The following is a 21,792-nucleotide window of genomic DNA, read 5'->3' as shown; positions in this document are numbered from 1 at the left end:
CTCCGACAGTTAGATCACTGCTGAAGACAGTAAATTAGCAACAAATACAGTAATATTAATTAAAATATTTAAAAAAAAAAAGTCAATTGGCAGTTAAATTACTGTCTCCGACAGTTAAATAACTACTGGAGACAGTAATTTAACTGCCAAAACAGTAATATTAACTAAAATATTTTTGATGAAAAAAAAAGTCAATTAACAGTTAAAAAAAAGTCAATTAACAGTTCTATTTTCAAAAAATGTGGACGGAGCACCACAATTACCAAGATTCCGTTGCCTCTTTTTGGCAACAGATTACTCCTGGCGGTCGTGCTAATTTTGAGAGTAAGTTGGCCAATCTTCGTAAGGCTCTTAGAAAGTGGAATTGGGAGGTTTTTGGGAAACTCGAGGATAATATTTCTTCCATGCAAAGTAATATAGCGGATATGGAAGCCCGTCTTTCCCATGCATGGGAAGATGATTTGTTCACAGAATGCCAAAAAGCAAAAACCGACCTCGTTCAACAGTTAGCATGGGAGAATGAACTTTTGGCTACCAAAGCTCGAGTTAAATGGCTGGAGGAAGGAGATCGAAACAACAAATATTTTCACGCCCGGATCAAAGAGAGAAAAAAAAGGAATCAGATTACCCTCAAGCTGGACGACGGCTCCTTCACATCAGACTGTCAACTTATAGGGGCGAAAGCATTGACTTATTTTGATGATCTTTTTCACGCAACTCCTTACCAGGTTGATCAAGATCTGTTCTCACATATGGAAGCTAAGGTTACTACAACAATGAATACTAAACTTTGCGAAATCCCAGACGAAGAGGAAGTTTACAAGGCTATTAAAGATTTGTCACCGGATAGTGCTCCTGGGCAAGATGGGTTCACAGGTTACTTTTATGTTAGATGTTGGAGTATAATCAAGGAAGATTTTATGCAACTAGTTAGCGGCTATTTTCAAGGGGACTATCTCTCGAAATGCATGTCCACTACTCTTCTGTTTCTTCTGCCGAAGGTTTCTAATCCGGAAAACCTTACTCAATTTCGGCCAATCAGCTTGGGAAACTTTGCTAGCAAGGTTATTTCCAGAATTATTGCTTCGCGATTAAACGCATTCCTACCACAGATAATTTCGGAAGAACAATCAGGGTTTTTGAAAGATAGGCGCATCCATGAATCGATTGCTATAGCGCAAGAATTGGTCTCGGATATTGATTGAAAAGTTGACGGTGGAAATATTATATTTAAATTTGACATGTCTGAGGCCTATGATAGATTGGAATAGAGGTTTTTGCTGAAAGCCTTGCAGGCTCTGGGATTTTCACATCCAGTGTGATTTATTATATAGATCATTTTCCAATATTTGGTATTCTATATTGATTAATGGGGAATCGTACGGTCATTTCAAATCTTCCTGAGGAGTTCGTCAAGGTGATCCCCTTTCTCCACTATTATTTATCATCGTCCAAGAAATTCTCACTCTCAATATTAAACGATTGGAGGACCAAGAGCACAGTAAAAAGTATAAAGTTCGTCAAGGATCTCTTCACATCTCCCATCTTGTTTATGCGGACGATATGCTTTTATTCACCAATGGCAGCAAAAAACCGGTCACAAGATTAAGGCACATGCTAAAAAAATACGAGGATTCGTCTGGTCAGCTGATTAATTTGGATAAGAGTGGATTTTACACATCTAAGAGGATCCGAGATACTAAACTTCATCTACTTAAAGAATGGACTGGCTGCATCCATAACTCATTGCCGTTGAAATATCTCGGGGTTCCACTATACAAAGGCCGTTGTCTCGTGAAACATTTTGATTATTTGATCCAGCAGGTTCAACATTGGCTGGCAGGATGGCAATCGAAGTTACTATCGTTTGGTGGTAGAATTACACTGGTACGTTCGGTTTTTTTTTAGCTTGCCCACCCACACTCTTTCATCAGCAGCAGTTCCCAAGCAAACCATAGTCAGAATGGAGAGGCTGTTTCGTAAATTTTTGTGGGGTAAATATGAAGGATCTGGGATTAATTGGATCAATTGGACGACTATTTGTCAGCCGAAAGAGGAAGGTGGCCTTGGTTTTCGCTCATTGCTAGACACTAAGAAGATTATGGCGGGTAAGTTGGCATGGCGGGTCCTAGAGGGTAAAACGCTTTGGGCTCGGTTCGCCAGAGCAAAATACGGGTATGACTTTCAAAGCCAAATTCCAGCTCATGCCTCTTTACTGTGGCGAGAATTATTCCCCCATCTACAACTCTTGGAGAATTATAGTAGATGGATCGTGGGAAAATGGGATATCGATTTTTGGAGAGATCGTTGGATTACGATGAAGGTCTTGATGAAACTCAATCTATCTCTTTCAGGGAGGCTAAGGAACAGCCGCAACAATTTACTCCTCATCTGCAGCCGCGGCAACAAACGATCTTCGATCTTATTGAGCTGGATGAGAGGGTTGAGGATAGATTAATCTTCACAAAATCGATTTCTGTGAATTTTAATATGGCTTACTATTGGGAATTGATCCGTTCCAAAGCTTCTCCGAATCCTTTGGCAAAAAAAATTGGCATCCTAAAATTCCATATAACATAGGTGCATTTTTTCTGGAAACTGTCATATGGAGCGATCCCGGTGGACTTGGTTCTTCGAAGGCGGGGCTGCATGACTCCATCCAAATGTCGGTGTTGTGCTGCTCCCAAGCAAGAAAGCCTTTATCATTAATTCATTTAGTCGGATATTGCTCATGGCGTTTGGAGTAATTACGCAGGTATTTGGCAGAAACCTTATGTTTATGGGTCTATGCAGCATCTAGTTCATGTTTGGATGGTTAATGCTAGTATTAACACTCAAGACGGTTTTATGGAGCTTGGTACTCTCATGTTCGGTTGTTGGGAGATCTGGAAAAGTCGGTGCAGGGCAATCGAGGATACTCCGATGAATACGACCACTTTTACTCGAAGTATATTCTCACATCTTCGAACTTTGAACGACGCTTTCGTGGGAAAACATCCAATGAAAACGATGGGTCATCTTAAAATCCAACAATTAAATTTGGAAGTTAAGTCACCTCCATTGACTAGGGGCAGCTGGATAAAGTGGAACCCTCCGAATCCACTTCAAGTCAAGGTCAACGTGGACGGCTCAGGAAAAGGGGATGAATGTTCCGGTGGTGGGTTAATTCGGACTCACGATGGATCTTTTATTCAAGGATTTTCTAATTTTTACGGTCAATGTACTCACATTCTTGCAGAAGCCCAGACAATTCTCGATGGGTTGCGAATTTGTCAAGAGATGGGTTTTACACAAGTTAAAGTGGAGTCAAATTCCAAATTAGTTATCGACATGATTTATCATAAAGCCGCAGTTGCATGGGAGTTAACTTACGTCATCAGAGGCATTAGAAGACTTCTCAAGGACGATTGGCACGTGATGCATATTTATCGAGAGGGTAATCGGGTGGCAGATGGGATAGCTAAGTTGGCTCATGAGCACAAGGAGAGGAAGCTATTTACAGTTGTAAATGAACTTCCTCGTTATATTAGATCTTTATTACTTCACGATAGGATTGGAATTCCTCAGTTTCGTAGATTTTCAAGAAGCAAATGAGGGCGCAAATTAAAAGCAAGCCAGGCTGGTGGAATTGGCGAGCAAATGCATTTTCACTAGCAGCTTGGGTGGGGGTCATTCTAGCAATTCCAGCAAAAATTGTGATAATGATGGTGAAGCAGTGATCTACACGTGATAATGGAAGTTGGCAAAGAAGATATTTTGGATAATTACATTAGTGGCAAAATGGGGGCAATTCTGCTATTTTCGTTTTTTTAGCTTTATTAGGCAACTTTATAGTTTATTTCATTTTAGCCCCATTTTAGGGCCTTTTTGTATTAGAAAAGTTAGGGTTGCGCCAGACTTTTTATTACCATTGTAGGGGTACTCTTTTACCTTGTGTAGGCCCACAAGGTTTTTAACGAGGCCCCAAGTCTTTTAATAATAATGGAATAATAAAGTTCTTATCGGCCAAAAAAAAAATTTAAATAAATAAATTACTGTCTCTGACAGTTAAATAACTGTTGGAGACAATAATTTAGTAGCCACGACAGTAATATTAATTAAAATATTTTTTTTACGAAAAAAAAAATTATAAAAAAAAATATTAACGCCGGAGACCCAGCAGTGGACCTACCGGAAAAAAAATTCAAAAAAAAAAAGTCAACACCGGAGACGGCGCCGCGGTCTCCGGTGGTAGCGGGTCAAAATTGGGGGGTTAAAAATGGTTAATTGATGAAATTGTGCTAAATTGGGGTGTAAATCATGAAATTAGAGTTGAATTGAGTTTCAATAAATTGGGGGTAATTTTGGTATATATAAAAGGATTTTCTTTATTTGCAAATAAATTTGAATGAGCTGATTTTATTTGAAAGACAAAAAAGTTGAATGTCCCTCTTTTAATTAAGTGCCCTTGTCATGGGCCTATTAGCCGTTTGCCCCAAATATAATTGGAAGAATGTTGGTAACCAAAAAACAAGTACTTCTATTTTTGTGTACAATTTTTTCGTTTATGGGTTTTAGTAAAAGGGATTATTAGCAAGACCCCCCTCATCTAGGAAATGTAGTCAAGGAAAACCCCCTCCCAAAAATAATTAGAGAAAACCCCCTTAGTTAGTATTCCACCAAAAGTTATTTTCATAAATCCAAAATTACCCTTAATTGTCTATTATACTCTTTCAAAACCCTAATCTTATTTTTAATTTTTCATCGGCCGCTTCACGTTCCAGCTTTCTTTTCTCTTCTTTTCTCTTTCTCTTATTCTGTTTTGTCGTCTTCTTTGTTTTTTTTCCCTCTGTTTTCTACGGCAGCTTTTCTCTTCTTTTCTCTTTTCTCTTCTTCTGTTTTTCTCGTCTTCTTTGTTTTATTTTTTTCCCCTCTGTTTTCTCCGGCCATCTTCTCCACCGCCGCCGCCGGAAGATGGAGAAAGAAAGAAGATGAAGCACCCATCAAACATTATAAATGATTTTGATAGCGATTCTGAATTCGAATGTCAGGATCGGTACATCGACGGCGAAAAGAGGTAAGTTGTCGATTTGTCGCCGGAATCGGATTTTGATGGGTGGTGGTTTTCCTTTGTGATTTTATTTATTTATTTGTAATAAAAAACCGTCATAATGTCAAAGTAAGGTGGTGATGGGGTGTGTTGTGGCGGCGGTGTGGTGAGGATAGGGAGGCAGATTTAGGGTTTTTTTGGTGGATGGGACGGAGGACGGCGCCTGTAGAGAATTTCGCGCAAGCTGAAAACTTAATCGACTAGGTACATGTTCATAGTCGATTAAGCTAATCGACTATGCTCTGGCAGTCGATTAAGGTTGATCGACTCCATTTTTTTATTTTTATTTTGGATTTTTTGTTTATTGATTCCAAGTGTAAAAATAAATCAATTATAATGTTTGTATATTTTCTGTTTTTTGTAAAATATAGTTGATTTTGCATTTTTTCGCAATTGTGATTTGTTATGTTTAGTAGTAGATTCTTAATCGACTATGCTTCACATCATAGTCGATTAATATACCTGACATCGAAAAAAAAAAATTTAAAACAAAAAAAAATTAAAAAGTTAATGATTTTTCTTAATCGACTATGAAGCATAGTCGATTAAGGCTAATCGACTATGCTTCATAGTCGATTAAGAAAACTGATACAGAAAAGAAGGGGAAAAAAACGGAAAAAATAAAAAAATCGTTGAGCGCGTGACCCAGTGATGATGTGGCGGGCGGGGCAAAGCTGGAAAACATAATGGCTCAAAATGGGTGTGGGTTTTTTCTCAAATGGACTGAAATATTTTGGACCTCTCTACATTAAAAAAAAAGTAATGAGGGGGTTTCCTCAAAGAGCCCCTTGGTAAAAAGCAGTAGGTTCATAGTAAAAAGAAAAAAATTATAGAACAGCTTACTTGAATTAGAAAGTACAAATACAATCTTTTTTTTTTTTTTTTTGGAGGGGCAAATATATAAGAATCTAAAATGTTAGAGCAACTCCAATGGATGCACTAAATGAAGTATCAACCTAAAAAACTACCACTTTAATACTTTAAAATTAAAAAATCTCCTCCAATGGAGGCATTAAAGTGAGAATTATTTTGATACTCAACCACCCCGAGGTACAAAAATATTCCCTGCAAAATGAAATATCAAAAATATAACCACCTAATTAACCTATCACTATTTGACACGTGGCATTTAAAAATATAATTATCCATATACTTCAAATTTGATAATCTATTTAATACTTGTGATTGGAGTGAATTTTTTTTCAAGAAGTACTAAAGTATTATATCAAGCATCAAATGAATGTTTAATGCTCCATTTCGAGTTGCCCTAAATAAGAGAAAAAAAATTTAGTAATGTATTATATAAGAATTCGGGGCTGCTTGATGGGAATAGTAATGCTCCCAAGAATCTTTTTCTCTTAACATTAGTAATTTTTTTCTCTGGGACAAAGTATGTATGTGGTTAATATATAGCAATAAATATATATATATATATATATATATATATATATATATATATATATATATATATATATATATATATATATATATATATATATATATATATATATATATATATATATATATATATATATATATCTAATATAATATTTCAGTATAAAATGATTTAACTAATGTATAAATTATTAATTTTCATATTCGTTATTATTAAATAACGTTGATTAAATTATTAACAAATGTAATGTAATATATTTTAAAAAATTATAAAGAATCGTTGTTCAATACTTCAAACATCTATTATTGGTTACTATATTCAATATAATCTCCACTGCTAAAATATATGAAGGATTGAGTCAATTCAATATATAAACAAATGCATGACTTAATACAAACTCACTTATGTTATTAAAATCGATAGTGTGAAAAATTCGAATGAAAATAAAATAAGATGTTTATTTAAGAAAAAATAGATTATAACTCATTTCAAGTAATTTAATTGATTAAGCTCAATTATTGACAAGAATGTATTTAGGACAACAATATAGATGATATTTATTTTAACAAAAATAGATTATAAGTCATTCTAATTTATTTTTCTACTTGACAGTAAAACTATAAATGATGACTCAAAATATTATGTTGTGATTTTTCTCTTAATACTTGGTTTAATAGTATTTTAGAGGGAGAAAGTGTTGACAAGAACATATTAATTGAATTAACTATATACAACTAACGTATACTATATTTTTAATTGAATTTTATCATAAAATATAATTTATAAAAATCATTAAAAAAAATTTTATTAGTCGTAAGATTTGAATCGATGAAACTCAAATTCTTTCAATTCGTAAACTTTATTCAAAGATTTGAATTGATTAAACTCAACTATTGACAATGATGTATTAATTAAATTGAATATTTATAATTAAAGTTCTATTTAAATTGAATTTTATCATAGAAAAATAATAACATTTAATTTGTAAAAATCGTAAGAATTAAATCGTAGATCATAAAATTAATCATTTAATACATTTTATTCAACTTTTTGAATTGAATCTAAGATTTAAATGGATTAAGCTTATGTCCCTTCATTTTTTTCTTTATTTTAATTTTTTATTATATTACGTTTGTTAATAATTTAATTAAAATTATTTTATAATAATCAATTTGATAATTAATAATCTTTTTAACATTATTTATTATCATCGTTTTACACTTTTAGTTTATTTTTATATATTGTTATTTTTAGTTATTTATTAAAGATTTGTTATATCTCAGTGGTTAGGAATGTGATGCATTTCGGAGCAATCCGTGTTCAATTCTCAACCTTAGCAATTTTGTATATATAAACGTTAAAAATAAAAAACCTGGTTCGGCCCCGGACTTGACCTGAAACCCCGTGGCCATGTCTAGTACTTCCGCCAATGTCATATCATTCAACCCCAAACATTCGAAGCATATTAATTATGGGCGATTTGCTTCAACCTCCCCCGAACTATGGTCATTTGACAATGAAAGAATGAGATTGAATACAAAAGAGACTCAATTCTACAGTGAGAAATCCATAAAGAAGGTAGGGTGTTGGTAAAGGTGTTCCATCACCCGCAGTCGCCTCCTCACCTCCCGCAACAACAGTTGGGGCAGTCCCCTCTGCAACATTGTTCTTCTCCCCCTCAGTGGTAAAGTGGGAAGGAAGAACATCTTTGGAGGCAATGGACTCTTGAGGTTCATATTGTGGAGACGTTTCAGCTTCAATCATGGCCTCCACAGATGAATCAACTATGATAGGATCAAAAGATGGGCCTCTTTATCATCTGTGCCTTCATCAATGAGATGAAAACCTCTTCCAATTTTGCCTCTGCAGCTCCTGAAACCCTAGCTCCCCTGCCTCTTCGATTGGCAGGGCTTCTGGAAGTGCAGCCTCGTTGTGGAGCAGATGCTTCAGCGTCTTAAATGATGTCGGACTCAGCTAAGGGCAAATTAGGATTTGCCTCTCCAGGTGCTGCAATACCTATGTTGGTATCGGAAAGAATTTCTGCAGAGTTGAAGGAAGGAGATTATACAGCAGAAATTTTGTGCTAAACTTTAAGAAACATAATACATTGAAGTTGTTTGCAAAACAAAATCGATCAAACTGTGAAGAATAATGCAACAACAGCTGAATTATATAAGCACACAAATTCGATAGTGGAGATTGTGGAAGAAGAAGTGGAGTGAGAGGATTTAGAGAGCAAATAGCAAATAATTAATAGCCCAAATTATAATACACTTTAATCAGTAACTATGATAATTAAAGTGTCAAAATCTAAACCATGGGCTAACACTCACGATTTTTAGCAAAATAAATATTAAGGAAAATTTAAATCATGATACATGAGAATCTCACTACTTGCAAGAAATATCAGTCTGAAAATCTTGGAGATGAAAAAAACACGAGTTATCACAAATATTGGCAGCATTGAGAAATGAAAATTTAGGGCTTTATTAATTTATGTACCCTTATTTAGGACCCTTTATCTTGTTTATTGGGCAACACCTTTTTTTTTAAGCACTACTCATATTTTCAAATTTAGAATTTTCACATGGAACATGATCAAGGGACAGCTTAAAACATTGCTCAATTACTCATTCCCACTATCAAAATGGAGGAGTTTGTCTCATGCTTTTGTGAAAAGAAAGAGGAGCCATAGTGACTTTTTTTTAAACTGTTGCACTAGGATCGTCACATGCAAGAAATATAAGTCCAATATCCAAACCTCAGAGAAGCCAATACTGATGAAAACTCAAAACGATCATGTTACAACTTTAGATGTTCTTGGAAGTGTTGTGAAATGCAAAAGAACACTCTACATAGTGCACATGTCAAGAGATCTTCTAAGAGTAGAAAATCTCTCATAGTCAAGTGCTATAGTAAAAATATCTGCTAATTGATTTTCTGTAAACACATAATTCAAAGCAGACAATGTTCTTTTCAACTATATCATTAATAAAATGATGGTTAATATCAATTTGCTTAGTCGTGGGTGTTGAACATGATTTTTGAAAATTCCAATGGCACTAGAATTATCACACTACATTATCAAGATATCATTAGATAGGCCATAATCATTTCTAACAAACCGATTAAGTTCCTCATGCATAACATTAATCCAGGAGTCATTTATCAATGCTTCTGCGATATTCTTAGGTTCAATGGAGGAAACAAAATATGATGCATCATGAACAACACATAAGGTGGACAAAGAAGTTAGTTTTACCATATCTGTGGTTTACCTTTTCCTTACCCCGTGTGCGCATTTTATCAAAGGCATCTCCAATAACTTGTGAGGTGGGATGATTCTTTTGAATTTTGCTAGAAGGCTCTTTACAGCGCACATAGTCTTTTGATCATCTGTATCTGAATCAGATTCATCTATATTTGCTGAGACTGGACAGAGTGTTGTTGAAGGTGTTGTGGCACTTGGAGCAACACTTCCATTACTACTCACTAATCTTGAGATAGATGATGTAGTAGACTTGTCCTTGTCCGGTACATATTCAGCATGTACCTGTGACATATCATTAAATATCTCATATGGGGTCATAGTACAACCATCTTGAATCTCCATAACGAATCCGTGCACTGTAAAAATAACCACAAGATTGAACACTTCGTATACGTCAAGTGTAGGCTCTTGATGCCAATTGAAGGAATTTAGTGCCTCCGAATTTGTTAAAATAATATAAATCGATACAACATCAGAGATTTCTTTCAAATAAAAAAAAAACTTGTGTTAAGACAGATTATGCAACGGAATATAAATGACACGAGTTTTAAATCATTATCCACAAGTATATAACTTATGGATGGAGCCTTCATAGGCCAAAAATAGTATTCAAAAGAATACAAATGAGAAGCCACCATCTTCTCTTCTATGAAGAAATCACGAGTTGATTTCTTCGTAAACCAATTCCTAGTATCTAGTACAAAAACACTTAACAATATACTAGGAATAGAAATCAGTATTCAAAAGAATACAAATGAGAAGCCACCATCTTCTTTTCTATGAGAAGCCACCATCTTCTCGTCTATGAAGAAATCGCAAGATGATTTTGTTGTAGACCAATTCCTAGTATCTAGTACAAAGTACTTAATGATATACTAGGAATACAAATCAGTATTCAAAATCCACCATCTTCTCTTCTACAAATAAGCCACCATCTTCTCTTCTACGAAGAAATCGCAAGATGATTTCTTCGTAGACCAACTCCTAGTATCTAGTACAAAAGTACTTAATGATATACTAGGAATACTAATCAGTATTCAATGAGATTGGATACAAAAGAGACTCAATTTTTCAGTGAGAAATCCATAAAGAAAGCGGGGTGTTGGTAAAGGTGTTCCAACACCCGCAACTCTGTGCTCTCAATGTTGGGTTTCGGGCACGCATACGCAGCGGAAAACAAAAATTTATGCGAATTAAACGAGTTTAAAACGCACATAGTACATGCCCGACAAATTAAATCAATTAATTGCGTACCTTTGCGCTTCCAGCGAAATTAAAAACAACATACATGCTAATAAATTTAACCGAATTTAAAACAATTAACATGCTCGCGTTTAAACCAAATAACATGCTTGTAATGATTTAAAACGATTACACATAATCACATAAAATCATACGAAACAAACATGAAATCATAGTCTAAACCTAATCGAAACGAAACTAGGGTTTCGTGGATTTACCTCTTGACGCGTGAGGTAGGAGCGTTTAACACGTCGAGATTGCTACGGAAACCAATCCGTACAATCGGGGCAGCAGCGGTGCAGCGGCAGCAGCGGCGCGTGAGGTCACGGCGGCGCGTGCGGTATACGCGCGGCTTCGGGGCGGCGCGTGGGGCAGCGTGCAGCTTCGGCTCGTGCGTTGCTCCTCGATTCTTCGATCTACGATCTTCCTCCTCTCGGATTTCACCTCGTATACTTCGATCTACTAAAACGTGGCACTAGACACGAAGTAGTTAGAATAAAACGGAAGAAACGAAAAGAGAAAGAATACCGAAAGAGGAACAGCCGATGAACGGCCGATTCCGGCGACGGAACGGCGACGGTGGCGCGGTGATGGCCGCGGAAAGAGAGGCCGAGAGAGAGAGTGGACGGCCGCTTAGGGTTAGGGTTTTTTTGTTGTTTTTGTGCAAGGCCTATAAATCATGTATTTATAGTCCCTTGCATAAAACCCTAGCGGGCTTAAGTTGGACCGGGCCCAACAGCTTAAGTTCGCTAGTACTTTTACTTGCTCGTTTCTCTCAATTCAATGACCGAAAAATTGCAACGATTACATTTTCGGAATCATTATAATTCCCTCGTCATTACGAGTGCCATCTTTCATTTTCCAACTTTCCAAAAGTGGAAACCCTAGTTCAGTGCACTTTCTAAATTTGGAAACTTCCCGATTTAGAAAGTTCACTAACACGTTCGCCTATTCTTTTCCTTTTCTTATTCTCATTCATAATTCCAAATTACGAATGTTGGACTCAATCATATTGACTTCCAATCATGCAAAGATAAACTATTTTATCTCTGACCGTTTATTCAAAGATCTCATGTGCACGAGCAGTGTGACCCTCGATGGTTCAGGTGTAAGCTAGCCGTGGGCCCACAACCCTTTGTGGTCAAAACTCGTCCCCTTCGAGTTACGATTAAGATGAAGCTCGTTTCACCTTAATCACCCAACGAATCAAGATTGGCGTCTAGCAACTACGCGTCATGATTCCCTAGATACAAATGAAGTGCCTGCAAGAACCTTCAGATATAGTTAACGTACAGTACGGTCCCTTCGATTCATATGTCCCGATCGAACTAGAGGCATTGGTTCATCGAGACCTCTTTATATGTTCGATGACGGTGCGATCGTTCTAAGTGTTGTAATCGTCACGTGCATGACTTAGAGAATCGAATTCTCTAATCATCACTTAGTCAGCTCTGGCCAGAGACTTAGAATGATTACAAACTTTCAGAACACACAGGACATCCAAGACTATTCTAGCGATCGAATCCCCGACTACAATGCACAGACCTCCCACTAGATTTCGGACTGCACGAACACTGGCCCTTGGGATGGTCCTCGGTGGAACTCAGGGACAGGTCACGATACAGCTGGTCCTCTAGTGAAGTCACGGTGATGTCTAGGTCATAAGGACTAATGGTGTACAACTATACCATAGATATCTCTACTCGATTATTGGGAACCACTTAGAGATTTCTAGGGTGAGGGAGTTCAGCGAACTCGTCAACTTACGAGCACCCACTTATGCATGCCGATATCACAATACCGTTTACTGATGAGATGCAGTACAAATACACTAAGTGCAAGTCTTAATGGGAAAGGCCGATATCCTCATTAGTGGCGTAACCCTTCGACTAGGAACACGTTTAACAGTTATAATACTTAAGTAAATATCTCACGATCCTAACGATCAATTACTAGTACTTGTAAAAACTGTAAGGACTATATCTATGCTTGTGACAAAGGGACAAAGATATAGAATGCCAAGGTGTTTTAATCATTAATACGAATAAAGGTTCGTTTATTACAATAATAAATACGAAAGACCACAGCCACATGTTGGCTTGTTGGTCACCTACTCTAACAATCTCCCACTTGACCTAAAGCCAACTACCCATAAACCGCAATCCCATCGACTCTCGATGTTTCTCATGGACCGATCTCGGTAAAGGCTTCGTGAAGGGGTCTGCAACGTTCTCTTCCGAGGTGACTCGTTCTACCTTAACTTCACCTCTATCAATGATCTCTCGGATCACGTGATACTTCCTCAGAATATGCTTCGACTTCTGATGAGATCGTGGCTCCCTAGCTTGTGCCACGGCTCCGGTGTTATCACAGTACAACGGTACTGGATCACTAGCATCAGGAATGACACGCAACTCTTGGATGAACTTCCTTATCCAAGTCCCTTCCTTTGCAGCTTCGGATGCTGCAATGTATTCCGCTTCGGTAGTGGAATCGGCCGTCGTGCTTTGCTTGGAACTCTTCCAACACACGGCACCACCATTAAGCGTGAATATAAATCCAGAATTCGACTTTGAGTCGTCCACGTCCGATTGAAAACTAGAGTCGGTAAAACCCTCTAATTTCAACTCGGCACCCCCATAGACCAAAAATATATCCTTAGTCCTTCGCAAGTACTTGAGGATATCTTTCACGGCTTTCCAGTGAGCCGGGCCGGGGTTAGAATGATATCTGCTTGTGACACTCACAGCATACGCAATATCGGGTCTCGTACATAGCATGCCATACATTATGCTTCCTATGGCAGAAGCATAGGGTGTCCTTTTCATCTCCTCGATTTCACTAGGTGTTTGCGGACACATAGATTTCGAGAGACGAACCCCATGGGACATTGGCAAGAATCCCTTTTTGGATTCTTCCATGCTAAACCGTTTCATAACGGTGTCTATGTACAGGCTTTGGGATAAGCCAAGCATCTTTCTCGCTCTATCTCTATAGATGTGTATTCCTAATACATAAGATGCTTCTCCCAAATCCTTCATTGAGAAACGTGTGGACAACCATGCTTTTGTTTGCTGCAACATTCCTACATCATTCCCAATGAGTAGAATGTCGTCAACGTAAAGCACTAAAAATATCACTGCCCTCCCACTAACCTTCTTGTATACACAAGGTTCCTCCGGATTCTTCTCAAAATCAAACTCTTTGATGGTTGAGTCGAACCTAATGTTCCAACTTCGGGATGCTTGTTTCAATCCATAAATGGATCGCTGGAGCTTGCAAACCTTTTGCTCAATTCCAGAATTAAATATCAAATATTTTTTAATGTGCTACACTTATACTAAGGTGAGAGTTTATTTTCTTCTTATTGTAATTTTTTTTACATATTGAAATTTTCGATGTCATTTAATTTGCATGAACTACGTTAGAAGAGATTTTCAATGATATATTATAAGAATATATATGTAAAAAATTATTTTTAAATAAATCCTTTTATTTTAAGTTAAGCATTTTATACCTAAAGTAATTTCATATTTTAAATTAGTTCTCATATAATTTTTATCACGTAAATTCTACAAATATGAAAAATATAATAATGTAAACTCATACCAATTATTATTTACTAATACCAGTAGTATAAATATTATTAATAATATTTATATTATGTTATATTAAAAATATGATAATTGTTTCATATATTATAATTTATTTCGAAAGTCGAAGTTTATTTTCTTAAATTTTTAAATAAAACGTATTTCGTATAAAATTCATAATAGAGTTTTTCAGTGACATATCATAACATGTAAGTCAACGGTCATGTAAAAAAGTGGTTCAACTGAGTATTAGAAATTTAATATACTTTTGATTTTCAAATTGGTGAACTTTTCATTGTAGATGTCAAGCTAATCAAGGAATACTTAAAAATAATAAATTCAAATTAAAAATAAGTACTCGTATATAAGAAATATGTCTAGAAATAAGAAAAATAGTTGTAAATGACTATGATTGATCATAAATATAAATTGACGTTAAATAAATTCTTAGAATTTATTTGTTGTCGTTATTTATGCATTTTATTAGTATAAGTAATAACATAATTTAACCATAGTCAATTATGTAAAAAAAAACATAAAATATAATAAATAAATAAATGATAATGTATATTACTTATTTTTTAGTAATATAATTTTAATGTCAAGAATCTGTTAGTATGCTAGAGAATATGTTAAAAGTTGTATTTCTTTTATCATAATTATTTTTATACATTAAATTTCAACTATATTATCTCTTTACGGGCAATTTGCTAAACATCCATGAGCTTTAAGTGTCTTTCAAATGAGGAAATACCGACTTTTACAATTTGCTAAAAGTCATGTATTCTTTAGAGTCCTCACACTCGGTCAGATCCCGTCCAGCCCCATTGCATTCCGTCAAATCTGTCCCATCCCTACTTTCCGCCGTTGTCATCGTTGAAAAGCTTTGTCACACATGCTCACACACATAATTATACACCTACATACGCACATATGCAACCACACACGCGCACACACATATATACGACTTTGGTTCCAGTCATTCATTTCCGCTGCAATCTAATAATCATGGAAGCCATACCAAAAAAATATTAAGAATTGTTTGGTGATGGTGATGATGATGATTATGATGGTAATGTTGGTGGTGATGTACGCACCAAAAATTTAATTTTTTTACTTCATCTTATTTAACTAAGTTGTGTAACTAAGCTATGCAAATAAACTGTGTAAGCTGTGTAACTAAGTTGTCTAAGTTGTCTGAATAAGTTGTATATATGATGTGGGAAGCATCTATTCTAGTTTTAGTTTTTTATTCACTGTATTTTAACTAAGTTGTTGCTTATTGTAAATAATTTGTGCAAATCACCGCGTTGCCGTTACTGTTAGTTTTCGAAAGAGATTCTGTTAGAGGGGGAGTGGACAGGGTCTTTTAACAAAAGGGCAAAATGCGCGTGTCCTTATAGCTTATAAGGAATATTTTTTAGGGACCTCTAACTAATTTCCCATTTTCTTTAAAGTTACATTTCAAGAATTTTTTTCTTCTTTTATGGTAGTTGGTGTTGTTGTATATATTCGTAGTAATCTGTTCATGTAAACTGAACATTTCGGTTTTTACCTTTGTAGTTGCTGCCTTAAGATTGTGAAACTCAATTTTTCCAATCATTAATATTTGTATTTTGTCCTAATTGTCTGAACCTGAGCTTCTCTAAACTTTGTTCTCCATTCATTCTCTTCCTGAAAAAACTTCAATAATCAATCAAGACTATATTTTTAGCACGAAACTAGAGATGAAACATTTGGTACTTAACCTATTCCGTCTTCTTTACCCCTTCCCCGACGCCTTAACTTTCGACCAATCCATGGCGGCAGCCGCCTTTGCTCCCGGCCCAACCAACCTGACCGCCATCCTCGAGAAAGCTTGTCGGTTCACCATATTCATCCACTATTCCTCATTCCATCTTCTTCCCTGCTCCATTTTCCACAAGCAAATCCATCCAATAACAAAATCGAGAATCGTCACAAAATTTGAAAGCTATCCATCGAAAATCTATAGAAATTTGAATTGGGGATTTGAAGGCAAACTTTGTAATTTTTTTTGTTAGCCCTGGGATATGAAGTTTTTACGGGCGCTTACGAATTCTAAATTTTAAATGAAGAAATTTGTTATATGCTCAGAAAATCAGAGTTGGGGATAGAAGAAGAGGTTTATTTCAAGAGTTTTTCAATTATCATAATATCATAATTATGTATATAAATAGGTAGTCACATAAAAATGACCTTTCATTTTTTAAATTGAGGGCTTCAAGTTTAATGTATTTTTAATCTGTAGATATAGAATTAGTCTTATTATACACTTACTAATTAGTCTTATTGTTTACTTAATTAAATTTTATAAATATTGTAATGTGACTCAAATATCAATATTAATAAAAGAATATTAAAAACAATTTATGAAAGTAACGAAAAAGTTAAGTAATAGATGTGGATGATCAAAACTATTTTAAATTTTGAGGTTAAAGAAAGAAAGTAAATATAAGGGTGTAAACGTATAATTAGACCGAAGGGAGGTCGATATAGTTTACTCAACATTTGATCGGGGGTAAAAATATAATTTTAAAAAAGTAAATGATAAATTGAGTCAAGTCAGCTACTATCCAAATTTAAGGGAGGTTAATTTTTAAATATTAGAGGCAGTCTAGCTGTAATTACACCAAACATCTGGGTTTTGATATAGAAAATTTGCTCTTTCTTTAATTAAATCTTTATATATAAAAGAAAGGTTTGCCCCGAAACCCTAAAAGCAATTTTTTTATATATACTAGCATTTTTTCTCTGTGCGATGCACGGGATATTATATCAAAAGTGAAAAAAAATAATCAATTTAATACATAATAAGAAAATATAGTATACTAACAAAGTAAAATTTAATAATGTAGTATTATTCGTATTTTATATAATAACATTAGTTTTTTTTAAATCTGACATGTTAAGATTTATAATCCAAATATATAGATTAAGACTTAACGAATCGAATTTCTATCTTTATCTCTTAAGATTTGAGATATATTGATGAAAACTAGGAGATTGATAATTGTTGAAAATTATAGTTAAAAAAATAGTAGACAAAAAATATTAAAAATAAATAATTACAACTTTGATTTTTTTCACATTTTTTTTTCTTTTTAATTATTTTCTTTTTTTTTTTTCCTTTTTTTTTTCCTTTCGAGCACTAACTTTTCTCTCCTTTTTTATAGCACACATATGTGTATTACATTTTATTGTTAAAATAGATATATAGAATATGATTGCAATTAGTGGAATTTTTACATTTTCGGTGTTTTATTGTTTTGCTATTGCACATTTCATATATGTTTACTAATTTCCAATTTTGCTTATCTTATATTTTTTTTCCATATCCGCCCGTGCGCACGAGACAAAATAGTAGTTGATGGTAAATTTGACCAGAGTGATCATAACATGCGAATAACACCAAAAAAAATTAATTGTTTCAAACAATATTTATGCAGAGAAATTCAAGATAATGTAAATTAGCAACTATCACAACAATTTATTTTACTATGAGCATTTTACATGCATGAATTAATATATAACAATTTATTTTATTTATTTTCTTTTGGTTTTATATTCTTATTGACTTGAATTTTAGAATAATATAATTGCATCATACGTTTTAAAAATATTTTTTTTTGTAAAATATAGTATGTAACTTTTATTAATTAATCATAAGTTATATATTAAGTAAAATCATACGTAATTACGTGCAACGCGCGTGGTGCTAGCTAGTGTAACAGAATACTAATATATTTTATAAATGTTATAGCATTATTTTGATAAAATTAAATAGAGCAAACATGAGACGTAATTAAGAAACACATTAAGAAAATAATAAGACACATGCACTTGTCTAGTGCCATAAAACACAAGTAGAACAAGTTAACATATTAGGGTACTCTTGATCTGCATCAAAATGTCAATCAAAGCCCGCAACTTCCTCTACAAGCTCCAACATAATCAAAAACCCTTATGATCATTTTCCTTTGCGTGTGAAAACAATAGTCGAGTTTCACCAGACACTACTAGAAAATTGTGATTTTGCGACGGACATTAGAGACGGACAACTGATCTGTGGCTAAAATGAATGTTTAGCGACGGAATTAGCGATAGAAGAAAATTACGTCCCTTCATTCATAAACTTCTAATTTTAGCAGCAAAAGATAGCGACGGGTAGGAAATTCGTGGCTAAAATAAATAATTTGCAAGGAAACTTTGAGAGAGAGAGCAATTTGTTTCTAAAATATAATAAACTTAAAAACATTACTGACTTTTTTAGTTCCCCTTGCCCGTTTCTTTCCCCTTTTCAATTTTACATTTTCATCTTCTTCCATATGAAGACCCCAATTAACCCTAGCCAGCCTTCTCAATTCAATGTTTCTCTCGCCTCATCCCACCACCAGCGCAAACCTTGAATTTTCGACTCCACCATCTCCGATTCTTAAGGATTCCTCTGCAATCAAATAAAGTTTCTCTCTCGAGAATTTACATCGCACAAAATTTGGAAAAAAAATCCAATTTGATAAAGGGGCAGGTGAAACAGAATGCGGCGGCGGCATTTTATCGAATAAGGCAAAGAATGAGGGAAGGGAAAAAGCAGGACGGATATGTGAAGAAGGAACACAAGATATGAACTTATTGACATAATTTTTCCGGTGATTATTTTATCAAAGAACCCAATCTTCATATGTACAGGTAATGGTGAACCGATTCAATATCTAATTTTAAAATAGTTTTAGTATTTAAATTCTTACTTTTGTGCTGAGTAATTTTTATGATACATTTTTTTTCCTTATCGGCAGGTATCAATGTTTAATGTAATTTTATTTGCTGGGAATATCAAGATTCAATGTAAGAACTATGTGCTTGTTAACTTGCTCATTCTTGTGCTGTAATTGGGTAAGGAAATATTGTGACATAAAACCAGTAGGATATTATTATTTCACCCAGATTTATATTTTACATTTCACTCTACTACATCTTTTTGTCATTTGTGTTTCCACAGTAGCAAGTAAATTTGTTAGTTCGTTGCAAATATTATGTTTTACATTATTGACTGAATTATTTTTTAGGATTCAAGAGCTCAGATGAATTCCATATTCTAAATATAAAGGACATTTTAGAAGATACAAGTATTTGTGGTTGAAGTCAAAGCCATTGAGGTAAATTATTGCTAGCCTATCTAGCTATAATATTACAATTATATATTAATCTCAAATAGAATGGGTTAAAATTGTATTGGATTTTGCTATAATTTTTATATGTAGCATATCATTTCGTTGGTACATAGAAATTAGTTATCACTATTCCATTTTTCCCAATGATGTCTGTAATATTCTGCAAAATTGTTGAAGAAACTGGAGGACCAATATAGAAATTTGAGCATGTTAGCATTTGTTCTCACTTGATGAACACAATAGTACCAGAGATGGAAAGAGGTGCGTTATAATGATAATTATTTCAACTGTAGAAGGACATAGGTTTTTGCTGATATTTATTTGATGCTTTGTCAAATTTATGTTATTCCTCATACTTAACCGAGGTATTGTTTTGCTTAAACCCTGATATGAGAATTAGAAATAGTGCTCTTTGTCATTCTTAGCTTTATTATTTGGATTTTCATTAAGTATGCTGAGGTCTTAATTTTAGGCTATTAGCATGTGATTAATTAACTATTGGCTTTTTTTTTTCATCGAGGATGTCTATATTTGTTTCATACAAGTTTTGAGACAAATTGCCTAGACAAATGCTTTTGTTGATTGTTAACGTAATTTTTCTTAACATTCTATGCATTGTGTATAGGACTTGGATGCTTGGCGTTTTAGATATTGTCCATTCTTATGATGGAATGGTTGCATTATTATGTTTTGATGGATCAACTGATTGCAGCTCCCATTCTCGTATTTTTTTTTTTCACTTTCATCCTTATGAGTTAGTTTATGCATTAATTTTATTTAATGTGCTCCCGAAGTGAATGCATTTTTTGTTCTTATATATTCTCTTTTCTGTTTAATAAAGTTGATTTAATTTGCATAAGTTTGTGAGCACAAATGATATTTATATTTAGCTGTTAGAAATAATATTCATCTTTACTTCAACTTTTATTGTATCAGGCAGTGGTCTGAGACAAAGTTGATGAAGAAGAAAATGGAGATGCACGGATAGAAGACCGAGATGAAGAGAAAGATGAAGATGGTAATGGATATAGAGGTCTTTATAGTTCTTATATATAGGATATAATTGAAATTTATGATTTGTTTTGCGCTAAACTGTTTTGAACACTTTACTGTAATTTGTAATGAGGATTGAATGTATTAAATAAATATAAAAACAAGCTAGTGATGTATTTGGAAAAAAATGCGTTGTTTATTTATTTTAATATTTTTTATTTTTTTAATTTTTTTTATTAAATTTAATATGATTTTTGCAACGGATTTATCAAGGATGTCCGTCTTTCTAATTAGAATGCTTGTTTCAAATAGCGATGGATTTAGTGATGAATGTAATGGGTATTGTTACGGAAGATCTTGTCACGGTCGATCGAATTTAGTAACGTCATTGTTGGTCATTAGCAACAGATTATTTTGTCGCTACATATAGCGACGGACTATACTTAGTCGTAGCTAAATATTAGCGACGCGGCTTTTAGCTACGGATTTGGCAAGGCACGATATTCGTGGCTAACCATGTGGTAGCGACGGATTTACGTTGTTTAGCAACAGATTCGTCCGTAGCTAAAAGGCAGATTTCTAGTAGTGAGAAAGAATCGATTTCGCAGTTGATGTGTACGTAGTTGATCGAAGAAATGTTAATTCGTGGTGCTTGTTGACATTTTCCATCGTCAGGGATGCATATGGTGGGCCGTTATGTTCGTCGTTTGAGGATATATATTTTTATCTCAATGTTATTTTGATCCTTCAACGACATAAAACAGTATTGGGTCAAAAGATTAATAAAATGTACAAGTCGTGTATTTAGGGTTCAAGCAATCTTTTGAACAAAATTGACAAATTTATGTCACAGTTCATGTATTTATTAAGTTCAAGTTAAAAAAAAAGCGCAACAAAATTTTGTTCAAACGGTATAATGTGCAATATAATCATTTAACTTAGGGTGCAAATTTTTTTTCACTTCAAATATATTTGCACCACAAATTTTATTTTTCACATCAATTTTAATTTTTTTGAAT

The 21,792-nt window shown here is 34.3% G+C and overlaps 1 long non-coding RNA gene across 1 annotated transcript; it reads left to right on the top strand.

The window, feature by feature from the left end:
• Window positions 1-18,688: 18,688 nt before the first annotated feature.
• Window positions 18,689-20,502, top strand: LOC105957095 (uncharacterized). Its single transcript, XR_016031848.1, has 5 exons — window positions 18,689-19,298; window positions 19,406-19,454; window positions 19,676-19,765; window positions 19,958-20,041; window positions 20,406-20,502. It is a non-coding gene; the product is annotated as an uncharacterized LOC105957095 (long non-coding RNA).
• The last annotated feature ends 1,290 nt before the right edge of the window (window positions 20,503-21,792 follow it).

The sequence above is a fragment of the Erythranthe guttata genome, chromosome 6 (genome assembly GCF_056151865.1).
Source record: "Erythranthe guttata isolate IM_541 chromosome 6, IM_541, whole genome shotgun sequence".
NCBI classification, from domain to species: domain Eukaryota; kingdom Viridiplantae; phylum Streptophyta; class Magnoliopsida; order Lamiales; family Phrymaceae; genus Erythranthe; species Erythranthe guttata.
The sequence above is the reverse complement of the archived record's forward strand: the minus strand, read 5'-3'. Positions and strand labels throughout refer to the sequence as shown.